The sequence below is a fragment of the Phyllostomus hastatus genome, unplaced genomic scaffold (genome assembly GCF_019186645.2).
Source record: "Phyllostomus hastatus isolate PE091 unplaced genomic scaffold, TTU_PhHast_1.1 phas_contig_150, whole genome shotgun sequence".
In the NCBI taxonomy this organism is placed as follows: domain Eukaryota; kingdom Metazoa; phylum Chordata; class Mammalia; order Chiroptera; family Phyllostomidae; genus Phyllostomus; species Phyllostomus hastatus.
In genome coordinates this window covers 12,640,356-12,665,564 of record NW_025333611.1, presented here as the reverse complement: position 1 = coordinate 12,665,564, position 25,209 = coordinate 12,640,356, and the positions used below count along the sequence as shown (strand labels likewise).

At 46.0% G+C, this 25,209-nt stretch overlaps 1 protein-coding gene across 2 annotated transcripts in view; it reads right to left on the bottom strand.

Moving 5' to 3' along the window:
- ATP10B (ATPase phospholipid transporting 10B (putative)) overlaps positions 1-25,209 on the bottom strand; it is a 230,329-nt gene that overhangs the window by 192,736 nt on the left and 12,384 nt on the right. For both annotated transcript variants that reach the window (XR_006784369.1, XM_045827276.1), the window contains exon 2: positions 1,941-2,007. The gene's annotated coding sequence lies outside the window, so the exon portion shown is untranslated. The remainder of the gene's footprint in view (positions 1-1,940; positions 2,008-25,209) is intronic.

The following is a 25,209-nucleotide window of genomic DNA, read 5'->3' as shown; positions in this document are numbered from 1 at the left end:
GATGAAAGGAAAACTATACATTTTATAAGCATATTTAAAGCATGTCATTGATCAGAGTTAGAGCAGGATTTTAGAAGTTGAAGAGTTGCAACTTTTAGAGGATGTCAAAGCCTCTGACATATAGCTTAGGCGTCCAAGTTCTCTCTGTTTACAGGGCAAATTAAAGAGAGGTTCCCAGAAAACTAACCGCCGAGGAGACACCAGTCTAGGAAAGAAAACCAAATGCTCGATGCTGTATAAATATCTCTGTGTATGTCTAGGATCTGGTAAGTTACATAAAACTGAATATGAAATTATCTCCCCAACTTCCCTATGGTGGCTATGCACAGTGAATGAAACCCGGCTGTTAATATCTGGGAGCACTGGAGGTTAAGTTCAGTTAATAACCCCCAGTTGGAACAGGAGCCAGCCAGGAGAACTCGCTTCTCTAACCATCATACTGGTCTTGCTTGTGTCTGTCTCCAACAAGAAGCAGTGACCTATTTTGAAGTTAAGCAAACTCTTGGCTCTACTGTGAGGCTCACTCTTGTAGAACACGCATAGAAGTGGGCCTCTTCCTCAGCAGCTGGTCACAGAGGAGAATGTTAATAGGATGGATCTCAGGTTTTTCTAAAATGCACAATATTAGTAATCTGTACATAATTATATCCCAAACACATGGCAATCTGCATGTGTAATCCTCTTGACTGACTTGAGGAGGTGAGTGACAGATAGTGCAGAACCTTCAGAAGCATGCTGTCGCTGCCAGTTTAAAGTAGAATTTCTAGTCTTCGAGGCTACTGCTGCACATGTGTTTGCATTTGAGTGGGATAGATGTGAATCCTCTTTTCAAAAGGATTAGAAGTTTTCACTGTGCACTTGTGCAGAAATTATTCATCAGAATAGGAGTTAGATGTGAAGGAAAAAATAAAAGCGTTAAGAGACATCACAGAGCAGCCTTTGTGCATGGTTTTCTGTTCGTTGAATGCAAGTAGTCACATTGGCTTTCTGGGTGGAAGGGATGGATTTTCTCAGAGCCGAACATGCGTTGCTGTCCCAGGCCTGAGGGTGTCTAACGACACACATTTGCAGTGTAGCTGCTTGGGATGGAGGTGGAGTGAGACTCGGAAACAGAGAGATGGGGTTGTCACTTAGAAATAAGACTTCCCCTAGCTAGCTACGCTAATAATCAGTGTAGGAAATGCTGTCACTTCTAGATGAGAGATAACTGTGAATTAATGAAGTTAAAGCAATGGAACTTGGAATAAAAACAGAAGACGAAATAGGGCCTCTGATTTTATGTGATCCTATATGACCATATCACTCATAACGGAAACTGAGACTAAGATTAAGTTGCTTGCTTGAGGTCACACATCTAAGTCACTGTTAAGGCTAGCTTATAACTCCTAATTCTGTGTAATTCTGCCAGTTCACACTGTCTCAGGGAGGTAACTGTAATCAGGGTATTTCTACCCATTTTTTCTCTGCCCAGCTCAAACTGTTTAAGCAAAAAGGGTGCTTCATTGGCTCACAGAATTAGAACAACCAGAGATCTACATGCTCCAACATTGTCTCCAGCTCATTCTTTGCATGTTTTACATGGACTTTCTCCACCTGGTGGACCAGATAGCCTCTGGAAACTCCAGACACACATACCGACTCAGCCTAAAAGCCTCAATAGAAAGTCTCTTTCTGATATATTTTGCCAAAGTCACAGGAAAGCCTGCGATTGGTTCATTTTGGATTGGGTGTTCATTTCTGGACCAATCACTTGCCACAGGACATGGATTCACCAGCTCACGTATATACTCTGTAGCAAGGTTATCTCTTTTAGCCTCATGAAATATATTTTTCACAAGGCCTAATCTAACCCAAATAGATAAAAACAACAAATATGTCTTATGATTATATACGTTAACATGCAATCTCATGGAAGGAAATAATTAAGAACAGAAACTTACCAAACACAGGAATACCAACAGCTCTGGAAATGGTGTTTCTCTTCTTCTAAATAACTTGGGTTGGCATCTGTAATGACACATATATAGGAAAAATCTCATTTCTGGAGATGGAAGAAAAGATTGGTTTGCTATGGTCTCCATCAGGACAATTGCTTTCATACACACTCTTCACATACAAAATATTTTATATTGTTAGAACAGGGTTTGGCATTTACTGAATGCTCACTCCCTTCCTTTGCCCACACAGAGTCCACATACAATTGTTCGCTTGATTTGCACCAGACCACTGCTGTCGCCTTTTCCCACCACAGACTGTCAGCACCATTCGCCTTCCAGTGTCCCCATTAAGAAACAAACTACTGTAGACTGCTTCGTAGTTTCGGTTTTCACTGTTCGGGTTTTTTAATGGCACAATGCCCACCATGGCCTATCCCTGCCCTTTGGGATTTCAAAGCGCACATTCCTGACCCTCCTAGCATAGCTGAAAGGGCTTGAGTTATTCTGAGTTTCCAAAAATGTACCCCATTTTTCTGTGTATAATGCCACTGTTTTGACCCAAATTTTTTTCGGAAAAAAAAAATCAGATGGTCATTATAGGTAGTGTCAGGTAGTACCTGAAATACCTTGTATCTGTTCTTGTTTTTGGTAATTCTTTGTTACATAAAATTTCTTGTGCCATAATATGTTCAAAAGTAAATGCTAAATTCCCTTTATAATACAAAAAAACCCCCAAGAATTTAAATATAAATAAATAATCAAGTTAAAAATTAAAACAAAAGATTTTTTTTTCCTCTGAAAGTTTGGATCAAAAATGTGGGTGCTCATTTTACATGGCAAAATACGGTAATCATAGAGCTGGAGATACCGTGGAGTGTGGCCAAATTAGGTTTCTACAATATCGCTTTTGAGGAAAATCAAAGACTTAAATGCAGTCCAAATTCTTAATTAAGAAAATGGCAGCTGTCTCATTCCAGAGGAGGCCAAAGTAGTGGTGTCATGGTTCGGAGCTAAGGCTTTCATGTTAAGCAGTGGAGGTACCGTCCCCACATTATAAGTAAGGTCGTGAAGGCTTAGGGGGTGAAGTAACTGGTCTAAGGTCACAGGCTGCAAGAAGTCAGCATTTTAACCAGCTCTGATTTTTCCCCGTCAGTATGAGAATTAGACAATGCAATTCATCTCCTAGGCTGCTATCATTTATCATCTCCCCCTCAGTCCCTGTTTAGTAAAGAGAAGTTGAGGGAATAGGACTAAACGGAAAAACCATACAGAAGCCGAATTTCAAGATAACAGTACCCATGGGCCAGAAAACAGTCTTGTAATTGCCTATTTCATTCAGTAGGGGAAAGAAAAGTCTAAAAATACTTACAAAACACTTCATTAAAAATTTGCCCTAGCACCTCCTTAAAAAAATCTCCTGCAAACAACTGGTTTAGAAATAAGGGATCTTATTCAAAGATGAGTAATCACAAAGAAAACCTCTGAAAAAGTTGTCCCAGCGGTTGAAAGATACTATGAAGAGCAAAGGGGGAATGGAGTGGAGAAAACAGTGAAAATGAAAGAACACTCAAAAAAAAAATTTTGCCACGGAGAAGATAAAATTGTGGCCCGGTCTTCACTGTGAACACAGCCCAACAAAACTGCCTCATGAAGCAGTCATCGCTGAAAATCCAGAGATTAAGTCAGAAGTCTATAAAAGCCCGGAGTTGTGCTGTTACCCACCTATAGAATGCAGAAGGAAAAAAAAATGGAGCTGGTTGGTCTGAGGAAAGAAATGGAAGATAAAACTGAAGCCAACGCAAAACTGAATTCGCAATGGGAAGCCACACAAGGAAGAGCAAACACGGCTCGCGATGCAGTAGACCACAGAATACGGGATGGGAAAAGCAGGTGTAAAAGGCAGTGAGGAAAAGCACTGGTCGCAAACACAGATGGGGTTATCCCACATGTGTACAGTTGGAGCCCCTGATGACACTGACACAGAATGGCCAACACGACGACATACCCTAGCACGTTTCCTGGATGTCCAAGATAAAGGGGCACTCCTCTCTGGGCAGCCAAGAGAAAACAATTCACGTTCTGGATACAGTGGGGAGAGAGCTTCAACAAATGCTGAAAGACAGGCAGCATTGCCTACAAAATCTCCGGGGATAGAAAATATGGCTTAAAAATGTGATTTAAGAACTTTATTCCCAGCTGAAATACCAGATGCATTTTTGAATATGCAAGAACATAGAGAATATCATTCCCTCATTGTCTTTATTGAAAAATCCACCGAAGGGAAAACTTCAGCCCATTCATATAAGATCGTAAAAACCACAGCAAAAAGACTTGTTCTGAGGACTGAATAAGACTGAGACTAAATGTCATGCAGGGATAATGGTTTCAGAGCAGAATATACATTTTATTAACCTTGACAAAACTTGGGGGTGTTAAAGGAGTAATGGAGAAAAGGAAGTATGACTACAGTGATTTTTCTCACATTTTATGGTAAAACAAAACCGAAGTAAACACAAGCAAAGAAATAAACTGAAATTGGGTGGTAGAACAAAGGGGAAAAGAGAAAACACACTAATTTTATTACTGATTACAAGAGAAATTTGGTCAATACTATTTAAAGAAAAAAGCATTAATAGTTATTACTAGTGTCACAGTTTAAATAATTACTAAAATTTAAACTTTCTAAATCATTAAAACAAATACACACAAAAACTGTAACAAGAAATCATCATGAAAGAATTTTAAAATATACTAACAAAAACCCCCATGCCTTTTAAATTAAGATAATAAATTACAACATATATGGCTACCATCTTATGTTAGATCAGTAGTGTTTATATATTTCAACAATCAGTTAACTAAATCTCATTCGAGTAATCAGTGCCACGTTTCCCTTGAGGCTTTATCAAAAAATTTCAACATATTAAAAATAACAAATAAAGCTTTTCTTCTTCCCTGAAATTAGGTAAACTTTTTATTAACCAGTTGGCTAAATAACTGCACCCAAATCAATGGCAACTGCTTTAATAAAAAGGTCACTTGTTTTTCTTGAAGATGCCAGAAGATTATTGTTCTGGGTCAGGAGTCCATTTGCACATGGGGTATCCCGAATGGTTGCGCTAAGGTGTGTTATTCGAGCCAGAGACAACGGTTTGTAGCAGGTGGAGTGATGCTGTGTTTCCGACCCTCACCTCTTGGAGTGGGATTGGTGAAGTGAGGGGTATGGGTTTCCCAGGGCTGCGATAACAAGGTACCACAGACTGGGCAGCTTAACCAACACAAATGTGTGGTCTCGCAGTGCTGGAGGCTGGAGGCCAGGCAGTTGGTAGGGCTGGTTCCTTTTGAGTGCTGTGAGAGGGAACCTGGTCCATGCCTCTCTCCCAGCTTCTGGTGTTAAGCTGGCAACCTTTGGTGTGCCTTCTCGAGTAGACACATCTTGATCTCTTCCTTCATAGTCAGTAACATTGCATTCCCCTTCTGTGTGTGTCTCCGTGCACCTGTCTCCTCCTTATAAGGACACTAGTCATAATGGATCCGGAGCCCACCCAATTCAGTATGACCTCATCTTAGCTAATTACATCTGCATGGCTATTTCCAAAGGAGGTCATATTCTGAAGCAGTGGAGGGTGGGTCTTTACACTGCAATTTTGCGGGAACACGATTCAACCCGTAGCCAAGAAAGAAGGTGTTGGTTCTGAACTGGTAAAGCCGACTATCCAACCCGTCGAAGCAGACAGACACAACCAAACTGAATGCCAATTAAACTCATATTAAAATTAGGTGCCATTGCTGGTATACATGTTGAATGTCCCTGGCACACCTTGCAGGATCTCTACCCATCAAATAGATAATTCTGCTTATTGCTATGTATCATTGGTAGGAAAGAAGGCAGACGAGTGTATGAGAGTATGAGAAGAACTCAGGCTCCTAATCTAAGCACCCTGAAACTAGGACCTCTAACAAGTGATGGAGACATTCTGGAATTGTTAAGACTTTCCAAACTTATTGCACAAATCACTGCTGTCTGGCACAATTCACTGCTGCTGGGCTCGGGCGCATCTTCTCGTGTCTCAGCCACACTGCTGACGCCTCACAGAGACACACGTGCTCTGTTTGGGGACCAACAACATCGCGACCATTCTCTGTTGCTAACAAAACATGGAGGTGAGGGAGGCTCGAGGTTTCACTTGTCCAAATGAACTCAGTGTGTGCAAGAGCGAAAAGCTTTTATATGGTCCAGGTGGAGAAAAGAAACTCTTCCCTGCAAGTTTCAGCTTTAGTTAATTGGTTGATGTTTCCTAAGGGAGAGGGACAATATGAAAAGGGTCTTGGGCAGTGTGAGGTAAGGCACGATGCCACTTAAAAGCAGTAACATAACACTGAAGTCTACAATGAGATTTTCCCTTTTTAGCTTCCTTTGTAGCGACACAATGGAGAGAATTGGCCATTTCAGTTTGTGTTAGTGGGATTTTAGTCCTTAACACCTTCAAACCTCTCTTGTAACCCAGAGGAAGACGCCACGGCTCAGAGTTTTAGGTAGTTACCATTGTTTGCTTGGAGTGGGATACTATTTTAAATTACATTTATTTTGCCATTACTTTCTAGTTATGGCTACTGATAGAAATTTTCCATTTATGAAAGGCACAAGGTTTTAAAAGAATACATTTCTAAGTTAATTTTAAAAACTACAAAATAAATTATAGTCACACAGTTAAGCCAAAAATGGAAAGGTGGCATGCAGATGACTAAAATTTGGGAACCAGTGAATTCATTAGTTTATTACGAGGGCATTTGCATACAAGAACAAAGTATTCCACTGGATGCTCAAGAAATGTGTTTAGTTGGGAGGAGAAGTGATACTGTGCACACAAATTTGCATGTTTTGGTTGGGTAGAAAGCAAACTCCCAGAAATCCGGCAAATCTCTTTTGCTGGGACGGAGCTATGGCCGAACTCCAACCGCGTCTGGAGAGGGTAGCTACGCCCCTTCCTTCCTTTCTGTTTTCATTCCTGGCTACCCTGTTTTGCATTATGCTTGATCCCACAAGCCACCACTGATCCTTTTGGGAATAGGCAGAGTATATAAAAAGGGAGGTGATTAATCAGTGTTTGTCGAATAAATGAATGCCTAAGTGAATGAATAAGTAAACAGAGAAAAGAGATGAACTGAGAATTGCAAAGCTCTGATTGTTCTCCGCGCTCCTGTTTTAATGAGCAGAGAGGGTTCTAACAAGGGAGGCAGCCCCCTGCGTGGCCCAGATGGAACTGGCAGGTCTGAACAAGCAGGAAATGAGAGAAAAAGCAGTTCTTTAGTGAGTGTCTGTCTTCTCCCCAGATGTGCTTGCAGGGCTGGCTGATAAACCACATACACAATGGACCCCGGAAACATTCGGGAGAGTCAGAGGAAGTCCGAGTTTATGGTCACCTCGGTTAAACCTTGGGATTACCTGTATTGATTCCTAATTTATGGGAACCATACATATAAAAGTCTCAGCTGCTGGTAGAAAGTTACAAAATTGCATTTGAGTGGCAACCCAGCCTGAATTAACAAGGGAGAAAAAACACGACCTGTCTTTGTCCTCAGCTCAGGGAGGACATCAGAGTCACACTGAAAGCTCTTCTGGGGACAGGAGAAAAATCCCTGGTGGCCTAGGGAGAGTTGTTTCATCCTAGTTGATGGGATGAATCAGAGGCCATTGGAGAAAACATCAGCAGCAAAGAGACACACCGGGGTGAATCTATCTGGTCCTTGTTCCCGACTCCCTGGCTGGCAGCGCTTCCTGGTTTGTAATGAGCAGTGCACCGCGTGTCCTCGCTCTCCTTCTAACCCGGGGTCTCCCAGAAGGCGGGACCCACTTCCCGCCGCACTCTTGTACTGCCCACAGTGCTCGTTATGTGAGGCACAATAGGTGCCCGGCATGTACTGGTTAAATGCATGAATGAAAGCAGACATTTGAACATTGCTACAGCTGCTGTATAAATGCTTCCCACGAATGTGTGAGTACTTGCTACGAACCACACGCTACTTTTAGCTACTGGAGAAATTAAAAAAATATATATCAGTGCATTGGCCTTACTTCTGAAGACATTTATAAACCCGTGGCTGAGGTAGCAGAAACACGAGTAACCTTTATACAACCGAGAATGTGAGATACGAGGGGGTAAGGCAAGGGGTTGTGGGCACATGGGAAAGGGGGAAATGGGTTTCAGCTTCGGGGGTTACTGAGGTGGGAATCAGGGAAGGAGCATTTGATGAGGGCTTTGAAGGATGATATTGAATGGGAACGGAGAACTCTGGAGAAGGCTGCTGTCCTGGGGGAAAATGATACCAGAGACAAAATCAGGGGGAGATTAGACCAGAGATGAAATCTGACTATGGGACAGACAAGAGTGTGTTTTCAGGTACTGGATGGTTTAGAGGGGCTATCAACATTTTCAGAATGCAGGGGTGCGTGGGTGAGATAGGGAAAGAATCAAGGAGTTAAAGACCATCTGGGCAGAGATTACACAGAGCCTTAAAAACCAGGAGAAGCCATTTGAATTTAACAGAATAATAAAGTTGCCAAGAAGAGACACCGCCCCATCTAAGCTTGTCTTTAGGACCGGGACACACCAATCAGCTGATCGGACCGACCAGCCTAGGGAGGGGCTATTAACGCCCTCTGCTCCAGGGTGTTCCTCCTCCTTTTTCCAGGTATGATGGGTGCACCACCAAAAGGGGGCTCTGGAGGAGGGTGGCTCCCTGAAGGAGTGGCTGCCGGCTGACAGGTCAGCCCCCAGTAAAAAGAAGTAACATTGTCAAAGAGAGAGTCCTTCTAAAACACAAGGCACATGTGTCTCTATTTCGGGCAGCTATTCATTTATTTTTTTAAAAGCTATCCTTGAAAGTTTGCCCCTCGAGAGAATGACCTCAGCGTTTATTTCCACCGTCCAGCAGGAAGTGTTTTCCTGCACAATCGAATCCCCAGTGCCGATGAGAGAGAGTTCCACTTCACCAAGGAACGTCAGCCGGGGAGGAGGGGGTGAGTGACAGAATGAGAAAAAGCACTGGGCAGGCTCTAATGCCACCGATTCAGGCGTGAATTTCCAATTGGTGTTAAAACTATCAGGTGGCTAGAAATGGGAACAAGTAATGAATAAAACACAAGTGAGATCTCACGGCTCCTCTGCTCAGAACACAGCACTGGCCCCCACCGGACGGAGGAAGAGCCCAGAGCCTACATGAGGTCCCCGAGCCCTCACGCCCCCTGCCCCATTACTTCTCTGACCTCAGCCTCGCCGTGACCTCCTCACCCCTCCAACTGCAGCCACACCCTCCTCGTCACTATTCTTTGAACAGACTGGTCATGCATCCTTCTTAGGGTCTTTTTAGTCACTGTCCCCAAGGTCTGTATGGCTCTTCCCCCAGGTATCTGCACGGGTAACTGTTTCCTGATACAAGTCCCTGTTAAGGCTCAACTTCTCAACACAAACACCTTCCCCACCCTTTGCCAGCCTCCAGCCTTCCCACCTTCTACTCCCTAACTCTTGGCTTTTCCTCCTCGGCACTTGTGAACTGTTAACCTGAGATACAATCTATGTACGCTGGCAGGCAGAGATTTGTGTCTTTTGTTCTCTGCCAAAAACCTTCGGCATCAAGAATAGTACCTGGAATGCAGTCACTGCTCAAATATTTGCTTACTGTGTTGACTAAAAGGCTAAGGGAGGGGAGTCTTTTGTGACCCACACTTGGTGAGCGGATCCTGCTCTGTCTGTGCATCACCCGGCACCGAGCACAGGTACGGACTGGTCTGGGTGTAAAGGGGCAAACGCGGCCCATGGGCATTCACCACCACAAGTCCGTGAGAAGTGGTGCCTAATTGGAAGTTAATGGAAACGTATTAATGCTGAGAAATTAATGATCTTGGGGAGAAGAACATCAGCACCCCCGACAAAGGGATCTGTTAGAAAACCATGAACGCAGCAGAGGCCAAGAGAGAGGCCAGCACTGGCTGCCAGACTTGAGTCTCTGCTTCAAGATCCAGAAGTTTTGCTTCTGAGAAACTTCGCTAAGCAGCCAACAGAATTCTCTCAAAGCCAGGCAGCCTGTTTGAATGATCCTCATCTTATAAGCCATTCTAGAAACCAGCCCAGGGTCTGTGTGCCTGGCGAAAGCATGTTTCCTCTGGCCGGGGATAAAGCAATTTGCTCCTTGAACCTGGAAGGACCTTCCTCTCAGGAGGGTGGGGTGTTGGGATGACATCATCTTAACTCAGGTAGTGGAGGGGAGGGGGCAGGAGTCAGCCATTGATCACCATGCAGGCTAGAGAGCCATTGTACTTTCCCTTCTACAATTGGCTGGGTTTTCCTTTCTTTCTGGAATCATGATCTTTCACGTTTTCCATTCCAGCCTCATTCCTGAGGCCAGGAGTGGGGGGTCAAGGGTCTGCAGTTCCGTGAGCCCTAAACATTATCTCTAGATTAAATAAATATCAGAGTTTGTATACACATTATTCACTTTTGAGATGTAAGTGTTCCTGGGAATAATGAAAAATGAACCCTATTAAAAGTGGCACCAAATTCACAGTATAGTTTGTTGTAACACTCACAACACAGTAACACTTTGTCACAAGAGCTAAAATTCATAAAAATTTGCTATTATTATATCAGTAGGCAAAATATTCTGTAGGAAAAATAGAGTGGGGATAAATTGCGTGTCTAGATCAAGTTCATCACTCACTTCCTTATGTGTAGGAGAACGAGAGTGACAGAGAGAACTTAAGGTCTCAGGAGGCGTGGCTGGGCGGACTCAGCATCCCGGACGCCCAGTGCAGAGCTGCCTGGACACCCATGCCACGCTGCCTCCCTACTCCAGTTCCTGGGACGCCTCAATGAATGCACGTTCCTTACCCTCTGACCTTTGACTGTTGGACCTCCTGCTGGGTTACTCTGCATTAAGAGACCAGAGTGCTCAGCGGAGAAGCAGGTCTTTCTCTTCAAGGTAAGACCTGCCTTTCAAAGGACAATGCTGTGCTGGCCACCCACAGACAGTGCCACACACAGGCCCCCCCTCGCCCCCCACCCCCCACCTCCAGGAGAGGTAACTGGACACTTCTGCCTGCCCAGTCTCTCCCCTCACCCCAAACCAGTCTGGTCTGCACCCTGCAGAGTGAGTGCCATTGTCAAAATCAAAACCCATGCACTGATTCAGCAAGTTGAGCAACTAGGCCCTGCTGTGCATGGCTGGGTGGGGGTGGGGGGTGGGGGAGGGGTGGAGGGGGACTGTCAGGGAACAGACAGCCCCTACCCTCGGGAGCTTACAAGGAAGAGGCAGGAGGGAGTAAACAAAGACATGTCTGGTGGGGGGTAAAGAGCCTTGGGGACAGAAAGTGCAGGGCAGGGAATGGAGACACGGGATATGTGTTTGAGGGTGTTATTATTTTTTTGAGGCATAGAACCAAAATCCCGAATGAGGCCATCGGGGCTCTGTAGGATTGTCTCTCCAGGCTCACCTTGTGCTGGATGTCGTCTCATATTTACAACCCACCCACATAAACTTTCCTTCTGATGCCGACTCAACCAAGAATCTCCTGCCACAGGGCCTTTCCACGGGCCATTCCCTTGGCCTCCCCCTCTCCACTGCAGACTGTCTTTCCCTCCCTAGTCAGTTCCTTCAGAAGATCCCTCAGTTGCCCCATCATCAGGAAAGACTCCCCTCACCCGCAGCTAGACCCAGGGTGCTTCTCCTTCGGAGCATGCGGCATATTGGTGATTCACCTTCTTGTAGTTTTTTTATTAACATCTGTGTCCTCCACTAGAAGGTGAACTTCATGAAACCAGAGACCAAGTATTATTAGGCTCATCCTAAAGCTGAACATATTAAGTGTGATAGAAATACACGGAATAAATAATGACCATCTAGAGATTCTCTTTATGGACTGCTAAGGTCTCCTTACCTGGGGGTTGTAGGGGCTCCCTATGACTACTGAATTTTTTAAATGGAGGTAAGATTTAGATACCATCAGAGTAACCACTTTAGAGTGTACAGTGACATCTCATACATGCACAAGGCTGTGCAATGACACCTTGATTTCCAGCATTTTCCTTACTTGAAAGGGAAAACCCACAGTTATTGAGCAGGCCCCACCCCCCACCTCCCCCCAGCCCCTGGCAACCGCGAATCTGTTTTCTATCTCTATGGACTGTGCTATTGAATATAAGCAGAATCGCATACTCTGTGACCTTTTGAGTCTGGCTTTTTTCACTTCACTCTCAGTGTTTCTGAGATTTATTTGCAGTAGTAGCTTGTATCTGAAAACTCATTCTATGACAAAATAATATTCTCTTGCATGAATATGCCACATCCTATCCATCCACCCATTATTTGAAGTGCATTTAGTTTTCTTTTAACCTTTTGAGAAGTGCCATGACTCTTCCTTTTAAAGTTTCTTTCACTTTTTCAGGCCTTTTGTGTAAGAAGAGCGGACACCCATGTCTGTGCAGTGCTGAGATGCGTTTTGTCAAGCGTCTCACGTTGCCCAAACTGTCTGGTGCGGGACTCGCTCCGAGTGTTCCTTTCCTGGGTGGAGAGTCGCCCACCCACATGCCGGGTGACCATCGTGGGCTCTCTGCCCCTGGCCCCAGGGCCCCACCCGCATGTGTTCCTCACCCCAGTGATTTTCCTGCACCGCCCCTTCCTTCCGGTGTGCGACCTGTCTTTCCTCTGTGACAGCCGTCAGCTTCCACGGAGGCTGGGACACAGGATTAAACGTGCACGCCAGTCTGAAAGTTGCAGATGAGTTTCGAGGGAAAGAGATGTTTCCCTTGGTCCTATTGATTTACTTAGGTAAGTGGGTCTCACAATTTTGTAAACTTGGGGAAATTATTGGCCCTTATTGAACCCTCTGTGTCAATTTTCTCTTCTGTAAAATAGGAATAATGCATGTTTTGTAGAGGCGACTGAGAAATACTGGTTAGATGCTGGGAGTTGTGGCTGATAATGCGTTTCAATATAAAATAGTAACTCATGATTTTTCTCTAGCTAAGGTACCATAATATAGAGGGAATTTTATAATGATTATTATTTCTATATCTATTCACAATTATTTGTTTTAGTCAGAAAAAAATTAAATTTATGTGTCCATTCATGAAAAACAGTAATCTCTAATGAATCACATTGGGCTACTTCTCTGAGTGAGGCTGCCCTGTGGCTTCTCATTGCATTTAGAATAAAACTCAAAGTCCTTGCAAGTCCTTCCTGGGCTCCGTGGTCTGGCCCCTGCCCACCCCTCCAGCTGCGCCCTAAGGCCTCTCTCGCTCCAGCCACAGTGGCCTGCTGTCCTCTGAGGCCCCGGTTTCTTTCCTGTCCCTAGTCCTTAGCATCTGCAGGTGACCCAGCCCAGAACCCGGTTCCCCAGGCTCCCCCAAGCCGTGGGCTGACACAGCACCTGCTATCAACTCAGTTGTCTGCTTCCTTTCAAGGCCATTCTTTATGCTTTACGGTCACAAGGAAAACAAAAGCACAATTTTTGTCACGGCATGCCTTACGCCTTCCTTCATAAGTAAGTATTTATTTACCTGGGGATAGCCAGTCCCCCTCTCTAAGCGCTGAGCTTCATGGGGCGCGGACCCTGGCCTGCTCAGCCCTCCCCTGCACACCGAGCCACCCACGCAGAGCCTCCCGTTGTTGGGCTCCTCCTGTCGTGCGTCAAAACCATCCCCCATGAGCCCCAGTTCCAATTTCCCAGGGAAACCAAAGCGAGAATCGATACTGAAACGTTTGTATTTATAATAATATCAAGAGGCGCAGCTGCTTCTTCGGAAGTGGGGTATGGAAAAAAATACCACAAGCACTCACTCCCAGAAGAAAGGTAGCCCGGGGATTATAACATCAATGTGTCTAGTTATTGAGAATAAGAAGGTGGGAAAGGGAATAAAAATGCAGTCATGCAGAAAGCTTTGGGGGCAAGGTGGTGGGGGGCAGGACTACGAAGGGGCGTGAGAAAACCTGGGGCGGTGGGTGGTGTGTTCGGCAGGTTGGCTGAGAGGCCTTCACAGGTGTGTGCGTCACAACCTAAACTGCGGATTTTAAATATGGACCGTTGATCGTCTGGCAGTTACACCTCAGTAAAGCTGTTCAAAGCAATAACAAAATTATATGGAAAACAGGAGCACCCGGCACAACCAAAGGGCAGGTATGGCTCTCAGCTCAGCACAGGGCTTTCTACGCGTGACCGTGGCTAAACTGACAGGGGTGCTACCCCAGGAATGCTTTGCAAATGTCATGGGGTTTCACGTGCCACCTTCTGCCTGAGCTTCCCGACATCCCCCTCACCCCAGCTGCCTCTTCCCTTCCTCGTCTGGGCTTAGCATGTTCATGTGTACCTTCTACACAACATCCGTTCTTGTTCGCTTGAGGTAGAAGACTGATAGTCTCCACAGAAGTAGGGGGGTTTCGTGACTTAACTAAACGGTCCTTAGGCTTCTCACTTAGTTGTGGATCAGATCAAGGCCTGACCTATATTTCATTTCCCAGGGTCCCCACATCCACTAGCATTCATTCATTCAGTTAAAAATAGGTTGTACTTGGTTCTAAGCATTGGGCTGAATGCAGAGGGAGTTAGTAATGAAAAAGCACAGATTCTTGCTGCTTCCAGCTTATTGAAGTGGTGGCCAATAAACACGCAAAAAACCCTGCTACACCAGGAAGGAAACACACAAGGTGACACTGTGATGAGTAATTAAGGGCTGATTTGAGATAAGGCAGAAGGTAAGGGCTCTCTATAGAAGTGATATCTGAGCTGAGACTTGGAAGTACGGGGATTGGGTCGGAAGCACATGTATCAAATATTTGCTTTGGAAATGAGTCAGCTGGCTCAGCCTTTTCTGCATCTCTCAACAGGCCTTTTGGATTGCCGAAGACCAATATACTATTGAACTTGATTCAGACAGTAGGTTACTGAGCCTCTGTCATCTGCCAAGGATGATGTCTAATAGACTTCACCCCACTAGGTCTTCCCAATGACCTCATGCCATTGTCCTTCAAATAAACGACCCACATTCTGTTGATGAAGCAAATGCTCAGTGAACGTGCCCAAGGTCACACAGCTGGTGAGTAGCAGAACCAAGAACCAAGATCAAAGCCTACATGTGTTGGACAAACTCCAAATGCACCTGCTTCCACTAACCCTTCAAGGAGTGAAGGCACGAGATCGTGTATGAAAGGGTTGAATGAGAGAACTAACTATGAACAAGCATGCAGCTGTCTGTAGAGTGGACGCTGATAATCAAATGTTTTATAGAAACCATCTTTTCCCTCTTTTAAGTGTGAAGTAAAATTCTAAAAAAAAGAGACCATTTTATAAGAAAAAAAATGAGAAGTCTCACTGTTTCAGCCATACCTCAGATACAGGTGAAGATGCCCAGAAAATGTTCTTGTGATTCAGGTGAGTTCAAGAGCATTGACTTGCGTCCCATTTCCCAGACTGGCCTTGTGATGGATGTGCTACGTGACCTTGGAGAAACGAACGCATCACGCCTGACTGCAGGGTCCCTAATGACGCCCTCGCTATCGAACGCTCAGCGAGCAGGGGAACTGTGGCGAACGTGTGGGTGAGAACCTGCAGGGTCAAAGCTCCCTGGAAATGGACACACTGGGCGTCTGCAGAGAGAAAGAACGACAGCGTGGAGCCCAGGTTTGAAGTCTGCTCTGGGGGAAGGGAATGGAGCTTGGATGACGAAAAGAGGATGGTAACAGGGTACAAACTGAAGGTGATGGAGAGAAAAATGGGGGCGTCTTTGCTTCTCCCCACTGGCCATAGGCTCTTGGATGGCAGTGCCCAGGTTCCTTCTAATTGACCTTGTTCTTGGAGGGCCCACCAGAGGGCCCTCGCCTGTGTTAGGCAATTAGACACCTGAGTGGTGAATAATTTGGAGCATTCTGGGAGAGGGGAAAGGACCCTGTTACTGCGACGATGTGGTGGCTGATAAGTGATAGATTAAATCAGGACACAGAACCAGACGAGGGAAGGGATCCTCTGCATCAGGAGTTTGTCCCCAGCGGTCAGCGCAGACACACTGCACGTGCTGGGCATACATCAAAGGGCCAGGCCGCACGGGATGGGTGCATGTGAGTACAGGCTGTGAGTGTCCGTGGGAGGCAATATTTAATTCAGAAGAGAGATTGGACCCGTCCACCTACCATCCATCTGACATTCATTAAGCGCCCACTCCATGCACTGTTGGACCCAGGAGACAGAATCTTCAACAAAACAAATCTGCTCTCTTGCAGCCGAGAACCTATTAGATCAACCATTTTGCCCCCCCCAAAACCAGTATGAGTAACTACTGACAGCAGTAGCAAATGGCTGGGAGGCCTGTGTTTGCTCTGTGACATTCTAAAGAGGAAGGAGTCTCAGGCACCGTCCTAAACACTGCCTAAACATTATCTTCCAGATGGGAAGGCTCAGGCTCACCCACTGGCTCGGGGCTGGGTAGCTCGTTTGTGTCAGGCCCGCATCCAGAACCCCGTCCGCTGACTCAGAGTTTCCCAGTCACTCGACTGGGTCTCAGAGAAGCCTGTCCCTGTTCTCAATGCAGTGAGACTGAGGGGGTGGCAAGCACTGGGCCTTGAAGGCGTCTCGCATGGACTCTTAGGCACACCCTCCCGAGCACATGAAGAGACCTGCTTCCAGCAGGCCTGGGTGTACCGGCTCTCACAGGCTGCGACTGAGACCCTTTTTTCTTTTGTCTGCATTGCACGTGGGCTCCTCCACAGAGCCACCGAGGGACCAGAGCCACAGAGCCCCTTGTCAGTAAATGGAAAACTTATAGTAACATGACTCTGCTCCTTCCTGTTGCACAGAGTGCCAACCGCCCAACCTTTCATGGCCCACCACAAATGAAATGTCACGGAAGCCTCGCTGAGATTTTAACCCTCCTTTGGTTCTCCCATTCAGCTCAGTGCAGGACGACGCCAGGCACCACTTAAGGAGTCTTGTCACACACTTGACGGGGCTGCCTGGCTGCTCCCTGAAGGGACCCCTCTTCCAACAACAGAAGAACGGGGGGCAGAGCACGGCCCTACCTGCCCACCCACCCACCATTTGTCTTGTTCGGAGAGGAGCACAGGGGTGCTGGGAGCCGCAGCTCTGCAGGCGTCCCAGGCCAGCGAGGGCTGCAGTGGGCTGTGGGGACCAGGAGGCCATCCCTGACTACTGACATGGTTCGTGTCTGTGTGCTGACACATAGGAGTCTAAGTCCATGGGGTGGCCTCACCTGGCTGCTCTTGTCACCAGAGGCATGAGGACTGATGGCCTCAGACACCACTCCTGCACTTTTTCCCAGGACTAGGAAAGATCCCACTTTTTGTACTATTCAGGATGCTAGACATGGTTTTCTGCTTTACAAAGGGCGCTTAAGTCCAGAGGCTTAATAGCATAAAGGCTCTGCAGTTAGACTGCCAGGAGGGGTGCCAGCTTCCTAGCTGAGCAAGCCATTTAATCTCTTTGAGCTTCACATATTTATCTACAAATAAATGTATTAGTACTACCTACACAATAGGGTGACTGCAAGGAGGAGATGAGGCAGCCTATGTGCAACGCTTAGAGCAATGCCTGGCACTTAGTTGTTATCCGATACACGTTAGCTTCCCCTTTCCTGGGTCTTCACAATCTCGATGTGAAAGAAAGAGGGGTAGACAGCCCGGAAAGGTAATCATGTTAGCTTCTTTCTGTGTGTGTGTATATATATACATACACACACACACACAAGCACACACATATCTATATATACAGGGTGGGGCAAATGTAGGTTTAAAGTTGTGAGTATACAAAACACAGAGTTTGTTCCTGTATTATTACTTATTATTAATTATTGTATTCCTTATGAACAATTGCAAACCTACTTTTGCCCCATCCTGCATACACATGTATACATTTACTTGTGTGTGTGTGTATGCACATATATGTGTGTTTGTGTATCACTCCCATCAGCTGCAATATATATTGTAGCTAATGTGACACCTCATCAAGCCTGTCGGCCCCAATTGCAATACGTGCTTTGCCAACATCAGCGAGAGGGAAGGAAAGGGATGAGCAGATTCTCGAATTGCGTACGATAATGTGCCTATAATGTTCTCAGGAGTGGTTGGCACGTAGCAAGCACTCTGCAAATGATAGCTATTATCATCTTAAGAACTTGTGGGCTGCTGGCACTTCTGTTGCCAACACTAACCATGTGTTTATTTTCACAGAGACCTTATGCTTCCCTTAGGTGCCATGCAAGACAGCGTCGCCTCACGTGGCGCCTGGCTGTGAAATGTGGGAGGTGGAGAATGACAACTAGAAGGGGACTCGGGGGATATTGAGATAACTTCCTTCTATTTCTCAAATGGGGAAACCGAGGCCTAGAGAGAGGAGGAGATTCCTTAAGGCTCTACAAAGCTATACAAAGCATTAATACATGGATGAAGTTCCAACAAGCTGGAAGAACAATAACAATTAATAATTACTGAACGCTGGGCGGGGTATTATACCAGGTGCCTATAACAAACCTATGAATTAGGAGCTACTATTAGTACATCCATTTCACAGATAAGTAAGCTGAGGCTTAGAAAGGTCAAGAGAACTGCCTAATGTCAGAGAGCTAGTTTGGTTCCAGAGTCTGTGTTCTTGACTACGACACTTTACTGTACACGTAAGTCTTGAGAGGGAAGTTGTGGATAGACAGCTAATGCACTAGAAATGCTCAGCCATCGGTAAAAGTCTTGGGAGATAGTTCAGCTCTGCATTTAATTATTGTATCCCATATGAATAATTGTAAACCTACTTTTGCCTCACCCTGTACATACATGTCTACACTTGTGTGTGTGTATACACACATATGCACATATATGTGTGTGTTTGTGTATCATTCACGTTAGCCTCAATATATATTGTAGCTAATGTGATGCCTTGTCAAGCCTGTCAGCCCACAGTGGACAATGATACAGAGAGAAGTAAATTATTAGCCGTTAAGCCACTGAAAATTCAAGATTTGTCTGTTGTGCACTTACAGTTAATTATCCTGCCCAAAGCATTGACAGAGTGAATTGAAATCATTTCTGGTTCACTTCTCTAGGTTTTATCTTTTAACAAAATAATACACAACTAAAAGGAGAGAAATAAGATACCTAGTTAAAAATGGCCCTTTCTGAGCTCTCTGGTCCCAGCCTGGGCCCCTTGGGAAGACACCCCCTTGTGTTTTCTTGACGAAGCCTTTCCCCCTAGTGCAGTGATGACGAGCACCAAGGAAGGTGGTACCTGCCTCTGCCTTCTGTTGAGTGTTCACCTGCTTTGGAGGCTGAAACAGTCGGTGGAAGATCGTAGATGCAAACCAAGGAGGACCTGATTTGAAAGCCCCCACTTGGGCTCCAGAAAACAGTGCCCCCCAGTGAGGCTGCCCTCCTGCCTCCGAAGGACTGGAGCCCACTGACAAAGCTCCTTTGTCTCTCTCTCCCTCCCTCCGTCCCCCAAGAGGAGCCGGGGCCAGCCTGGTTTGAGCATCACTTACCCTGTGCCTGCAGGAAAGCAACAGAGATCTGAAAGGTGTGGAGGCCAGGAACAGAGAAGACCCTGGTCACCTCCCAGCTCCCAGGGTGACGGGCCTCTGGTTATCATCATGCTAATGATTTTGCTAATTTTATTCCATTCACCCCCATCAAAGGCTCTGCTGAGAAGGGAACAGGCAGTGCAGGTTGATGCTTATTATTCATTCCCTTGTTCTTCTGGCCCTGAACCTTCAAGAGGTCCAACCCTCTGTCAGGTTTGATGGGCTCCAAGTGCTGACCCCAGCTTCCTTCTAGCCCACCCACCACCCTCTGCTTCAGGGAGGCTGGTCTCAATGTGCTATATTAAATACTAATTTAATATCTACTACGTGCCTGGTACTCTGCAAGGCTCTGGGGATTGAATGGTGGACACAAAAGCAAGTACGGTGCCTGCTCACCTCAAGCAGCCCATGGTCTCATGGCGGTCAGACTCAGGCAACCACAGTACAGCCTGCTGGGGCGGCGTGCAGAGGGAGCGCTGCAGGCCACGGCAGAGGCACTGGGGCCAGAACAGTCAGGAAGCCTTTCTCAGCATCCTAAGGAGCCAATTTATTTGGCAAAGAACTAAAATACACCAGCTGTAAAAAACCAACTGAGTAGAATAAGATGCCGCATAGATGAGCTCTGCTTTTGGAATCCCTGGTTCCCAATCTGGACATGTAGCTGCTGGAGGCTCCTATGCAGAGACAGTGTGGCGAGAGAGGATTCTGCCACATCACAACCCTTCATGTCTGGGGCTTTTATCAACCTTCTGGAAGGACTAAGGACTACAAGACAATTGAATGTATCAGTCTTTCCAGGCTCTTCCAGTTGGTAGGTAACAATGAGACCACATTCACATCACGGGGATAATGCTGATATGATACCCAGCTATCCACCCAAATCTTCTCTACCACCAGCTCCTCAAAATGCCCTTTTCTCACGGGGATCAAGTCCAGGTAGTGTCAGTGGTCACTACAGTCTCACCATCCTCTCCCCTCATACACCTGCCCTACGCACACCTGTGCCTACATTGCCGTCAGTCCCTCAGCCTAGAAGGTCACCACTATGTCCCTTCTGGGTTTACCCTAATTCTGCCCAGTTCAAGCCTCCCCTCTCCCCCAGTCCTTTTCCATGGAGCCTTCTGGTCACTTTAGTTTGCATCCTTCTCTCCTCTCTCTCTCTATCTCTCTCTCTCTCTCTTCCTCTCACAGACATACATTCCGGCACTTGGAAAATATAAAATCCTAAGGAACATTCTAATGGAAACTGTCCTGGTGAGTGTTAAGCTCTTTGGGGCAGAAACTATGTCTCACTGTACCTCCTGTAAACTTCATAATACTTGGTACAATGAGAGTCACTTAGTAGACACTCCCTAAATATTAATTGGTTGGGCATATGTTCAAGGCATTCAGTCCGTACTTTTTAACTAGCTTTTGGACCAGCATGTTATGTGTAGAGAAAAAGGAGGCCGAGTGATCTGGGACACAAGTTGCACTTGTTTCTAACAGATGTGGGAAGGAAATGGCCGATGTGGTGCCAGATACTTTGGTAGGTACTTTGTCTACTTTTGCAGGTAAAATACTTTTTTGTATACATTGTCCTGGTTAAATGTGACAAGAACTCTGAGTTCTCTTCTATTGGCTTGATTTAATAAATGAAGGCAAATAACATGACATTGAAGAATGATTTGGATTCAACTCTGATACCAGAGCCTTGGTCTCATCACATACCGCACTGGTTTCCCCACCGGACATGCCAAGGGATGGTCCCTGGTGACCCAGTCCCGGGTCAGGGTTCAACAAGGAGCCTGGTGGAGGGCTATGAGGGGCTTCCTCAGACCCAGCTCTTGAACTAGTCAGTGTCCTGAGTCCAGGCACAGGGTGTCCTATTGGACACAGTGTGTGACAGCGCTGTTCCTGATGGAACGACAATGGACCCAGCGCACGCGAGCTGGTTTGCAGAGCACCCACCAGGTCTACTGACTATTTCAATATTTTAATATGCGATGCTAACTTACGTGGCTTGCGATCACTTTGTTTCTGCTTTTGTTTATAAAACAGTGAAGCAGTGTGAACAGACTCATCTCTAATTAGGAGGAAAATAATATATTAGGGGAAAAAAACTAGAAAGGAAATCACAGAGGAGTGTCGGGTTCCATCTCGGAGTTCTTAGCTGACCCGCAGAAGCTGCCGTCTGCGCAGTAAAGGAGAACAGAGGTCAAGAAGCGAAGAGATCTCACTTCCAAACCGTAAAGTGTTTCGGTGACCTTGAACAAGTCCCTTCACCTTTGGGCTTCTGCTCCTAAATTTGTTAAAAGCAGGGAGCAGGTAAATTAAAATCCAAACTCAATATAGCTTAGGAGGCCCTATAGGATGTGGCCTTTGGCATTTTACTCCGTGGCCCTCCTGTGTCCTTGTCCACTGTGCTCCAGCCACACTCTTTCTCCTTTGACCTTTGCTCGACAGGCTTGACCCATGGTCTTTGTGCTTGCTCTCCTCTCTGTCTGGAGTGTTTTCCCACCACCTTCCCTTCCCCTGGTTCCTTTGGACATTGAAGTTTCAGCTCTGACAGGCTTTCCCTGTTTTGCTCATTGTATTGCTCACTTTCTAAAACCTCCCTGGTCTGTATGCATATTCTCAGCCTCCTGCCAACAGAAGGAAAGCTCCACGAGAGCAGGGACTTTGTCCATTTTTTTGTTCCATGCTCCAGGCCCTATTCGGAGAACAAAGCATGCTACACAGCATGTGCTCTGTAAACACTGAGTAGCCAGCTGAATAGTAACAAAAACAATGGCAGCAATGGCAATGAGGAGCGTGTGCATGGGTCTCTGTAGTCTTCAAAACACTCCACCAAGTTTAGTCTCATTCAGGCTTCACTATCCTGCAAATTCAACAAGAATTACGGTATTGTGTTTTGGTACCAAGATCATCTTGTGTGTGTGTGATAAGACAATCCATCCAATAATTTTGAGGAGTGTGAATAAAGATATTAGCCCAGCGTCTGGCAAATAGAAAGTGTGGAAACGTTTTGCCAGCATCATGATTATTAATCTATCCTCATCAACGAATATTTAAACACACATTACATTATGTATGAAGACCCACAAGGAAGACAAAGAGGAAGTAACCACTGCCGAAGAGCCTGCTCTCCAGCAGGTGCTGCAAAGGACTATGTGAGCAATGGTCAGAGAAGGCATCAAGTTAGACAGAGCCGGAGTCCTCAGCATACAATTGAAAGAGTGTTCTCACCAGGTAGATCAGGATAAAAAAATAAATGTAACGACTGAGGTAAGACAATGAGAACAAGTCACCCAAAGAAATATGGGATTGTGCAGGGTGAGGACAAGGCTTTGTAATCTATTCTTTTAAAGTTTCTTGATGATAGTCAATAAGCGTGCTTGTACTGTCTTGTGAGACGCTGACGATACCAGGACAGTTCCGTGGGATGATCTCACATGGAAGGCCACCTGTCCCTGTGCTCTCTGTGACCCTGAAGAGAAGGGTCTGTGCAATTCAGAAGATGTATATCACCTGCATCTTTGAGAAATGGGTCTTTAACAAAGGGCCATACTCAAGGAGAGGGAGAATGGCTGGTGAGGCTACTGGCTCACCGGGGACAAGAGGACAAGACACCTCAATGCCAAGGCATCCTGATGCCCCTCCTACAACAGCTGACCTGCAGATTGTGACAGGATTCCCTATGCAATGGAAACATTTAGCTCCATTAAATGAGACAACAAGAACCCCAACTGGGTCTCTGGGTAGACAAACAAAGAGGTCTCTTCCTCATCTTTCTGGGGAACTGGCACCAGAACGAGAATCCGGAGATCTGAGTTCCTGCTCCAGCGCCGTGCAGCAGGTGTCTTAACCACCCTACAAACCTCGGTGGCACTTGCTGCTCCTGGTGCCCTAAGATGGATAGGGACAATGGGATGCCAGTGGGATTTCTTTTTGGCTCCTTTTATTTCCTCCCACTCCCAGACCTTTGTTGGACCACGGAGGAAGAGCTGGCCTAGCCTTGGGAAAACGAGAGCTGCGTGTACCTGGTTTCAGGATTCCCAAGTGGGTTTCTCTGAGCTCCTTGTCCCGGTTCTTCTGTTATTGCCTTCACCTCAAGGCCCGTGGCCCAAACCTCTCATCCTAATTTGGTAACACAACACACCTCTTTCGTTTCTCCCTTGCTGAAGGCCCCGAAGAAGAGAGGGCTGGCAAAGAAGCTGAATAATGCGAAGAAGAACTGTATGTTCTTTCTCTTCTCTATATTCTTTGTACCCTTGCACCTCTTATGACTCGCGCTGCTAGTAATGAGTTATTCAGGGCATGCCGTGTTACAGGGCCTGAGTGTAAGGTAAATGGAATTATTTGCCATGAAAACACCCAGTCCAATCTCTTAGTAAATTGCAATCTCTTAGTAAATTGCAATCTTTGAAACAAGGTCCCTTTGGAAGGTGCTTAAATAAATGTGTATCTTGTATGAGAGGTTTGCAGCAATTCAAGGACAGACCCCAGTAGGGCTTGCTAATATAACCATAGATTGGCTTCGCTCTATTTTTCCTACAATTTAGTCATCATTTATCAGAACCTGCTAATCGCCTGGTTGTCCACTATGACAGGTTAGTTTGAACTGTCAAACTTCTTCTCTAAAAAAATGCCAACGATGTGCCATTTAAATATATATGTATGTACATGTGTGCATGTTTATTTACATATGCATGTATTTATTTATGAAGGAACATTAAGCAGCCTTTTTTTGTGTTTAGTTGGTTAGGTTAAAACTGATTGTTACAATATGCTTTGTTGTGCATTCAAAACTGGGCTAGACCCAATGGCAAAGAGCTGATAAAACGCCACCCTGCCCTGCAGACCCTTAACAGATCAAACGGGGAGTGAAGACATGAACTGGAGGGAAATTGCGAGCTCTGTGAGCCTCAGTTGTACATACAGCCAGGCAGTAGTCGTACAGTGAGCAGTTGAAGGAAAGAAGTTACCAACATGGGATGGAGGAGGTGGGCTTTCTGGAGTGTTTATAAACTGCTGGGAAGATGCCTAATGCGCCCTTTTAAGGGACAATGGGAGAAATTCCTTCCAGGGTGCAAACCTTGGGAAACAACCTCCCTTTCTCCTGAGAAGCAGTGTGATGGCCATGGCCCTGGCCAGTCTAGTCAGGGGTGTTTGTAGAAACAGGGAGAGGGTTCCATTGAGGCTGGTGCCTCTGCACAAGCTGGCGACCAGCTTGAGGGCCCAGAGGTGCCGTTCTGTAAAGACCAAAGTGCATGCAAGAAGAAAGGAAGGGTCCTGAGTTCAGAACCAAGAGGCCGGGGTCCTCATGCCAGCCTCACAAGTAAGCCCCTTTTTGAATGAGTCACATTCAGTTATACCTTTAGAAGTTTTAAAAAATAAGATGAAATAGCCTTCTAGGGTGGGTAGGGAAGCTTGTTTGGTGGTTGTGCTCTAGAGAGAACTATGTCCCTGGACACATAGGCAAGGGGACATCACAAAAAGCACAGAATGAGGCACTTATCCTCCCCTGCTCTGGCCTGGGGCTGTCCCCGAAGCGCACCAACTTACTTTCCAGTACCATTCTGCATTGGGCATATGGGACCCTCCTCATTCCCTTAGCCTGCCGTCTGTGTGGAGGCAAGTCTTCACTTCCCAGAGCATCCCTTCTGGTACCATAGAAATGGGGGGTTAGACAGGCAGCTCACCTACTCTGTGCTCTCACTGAG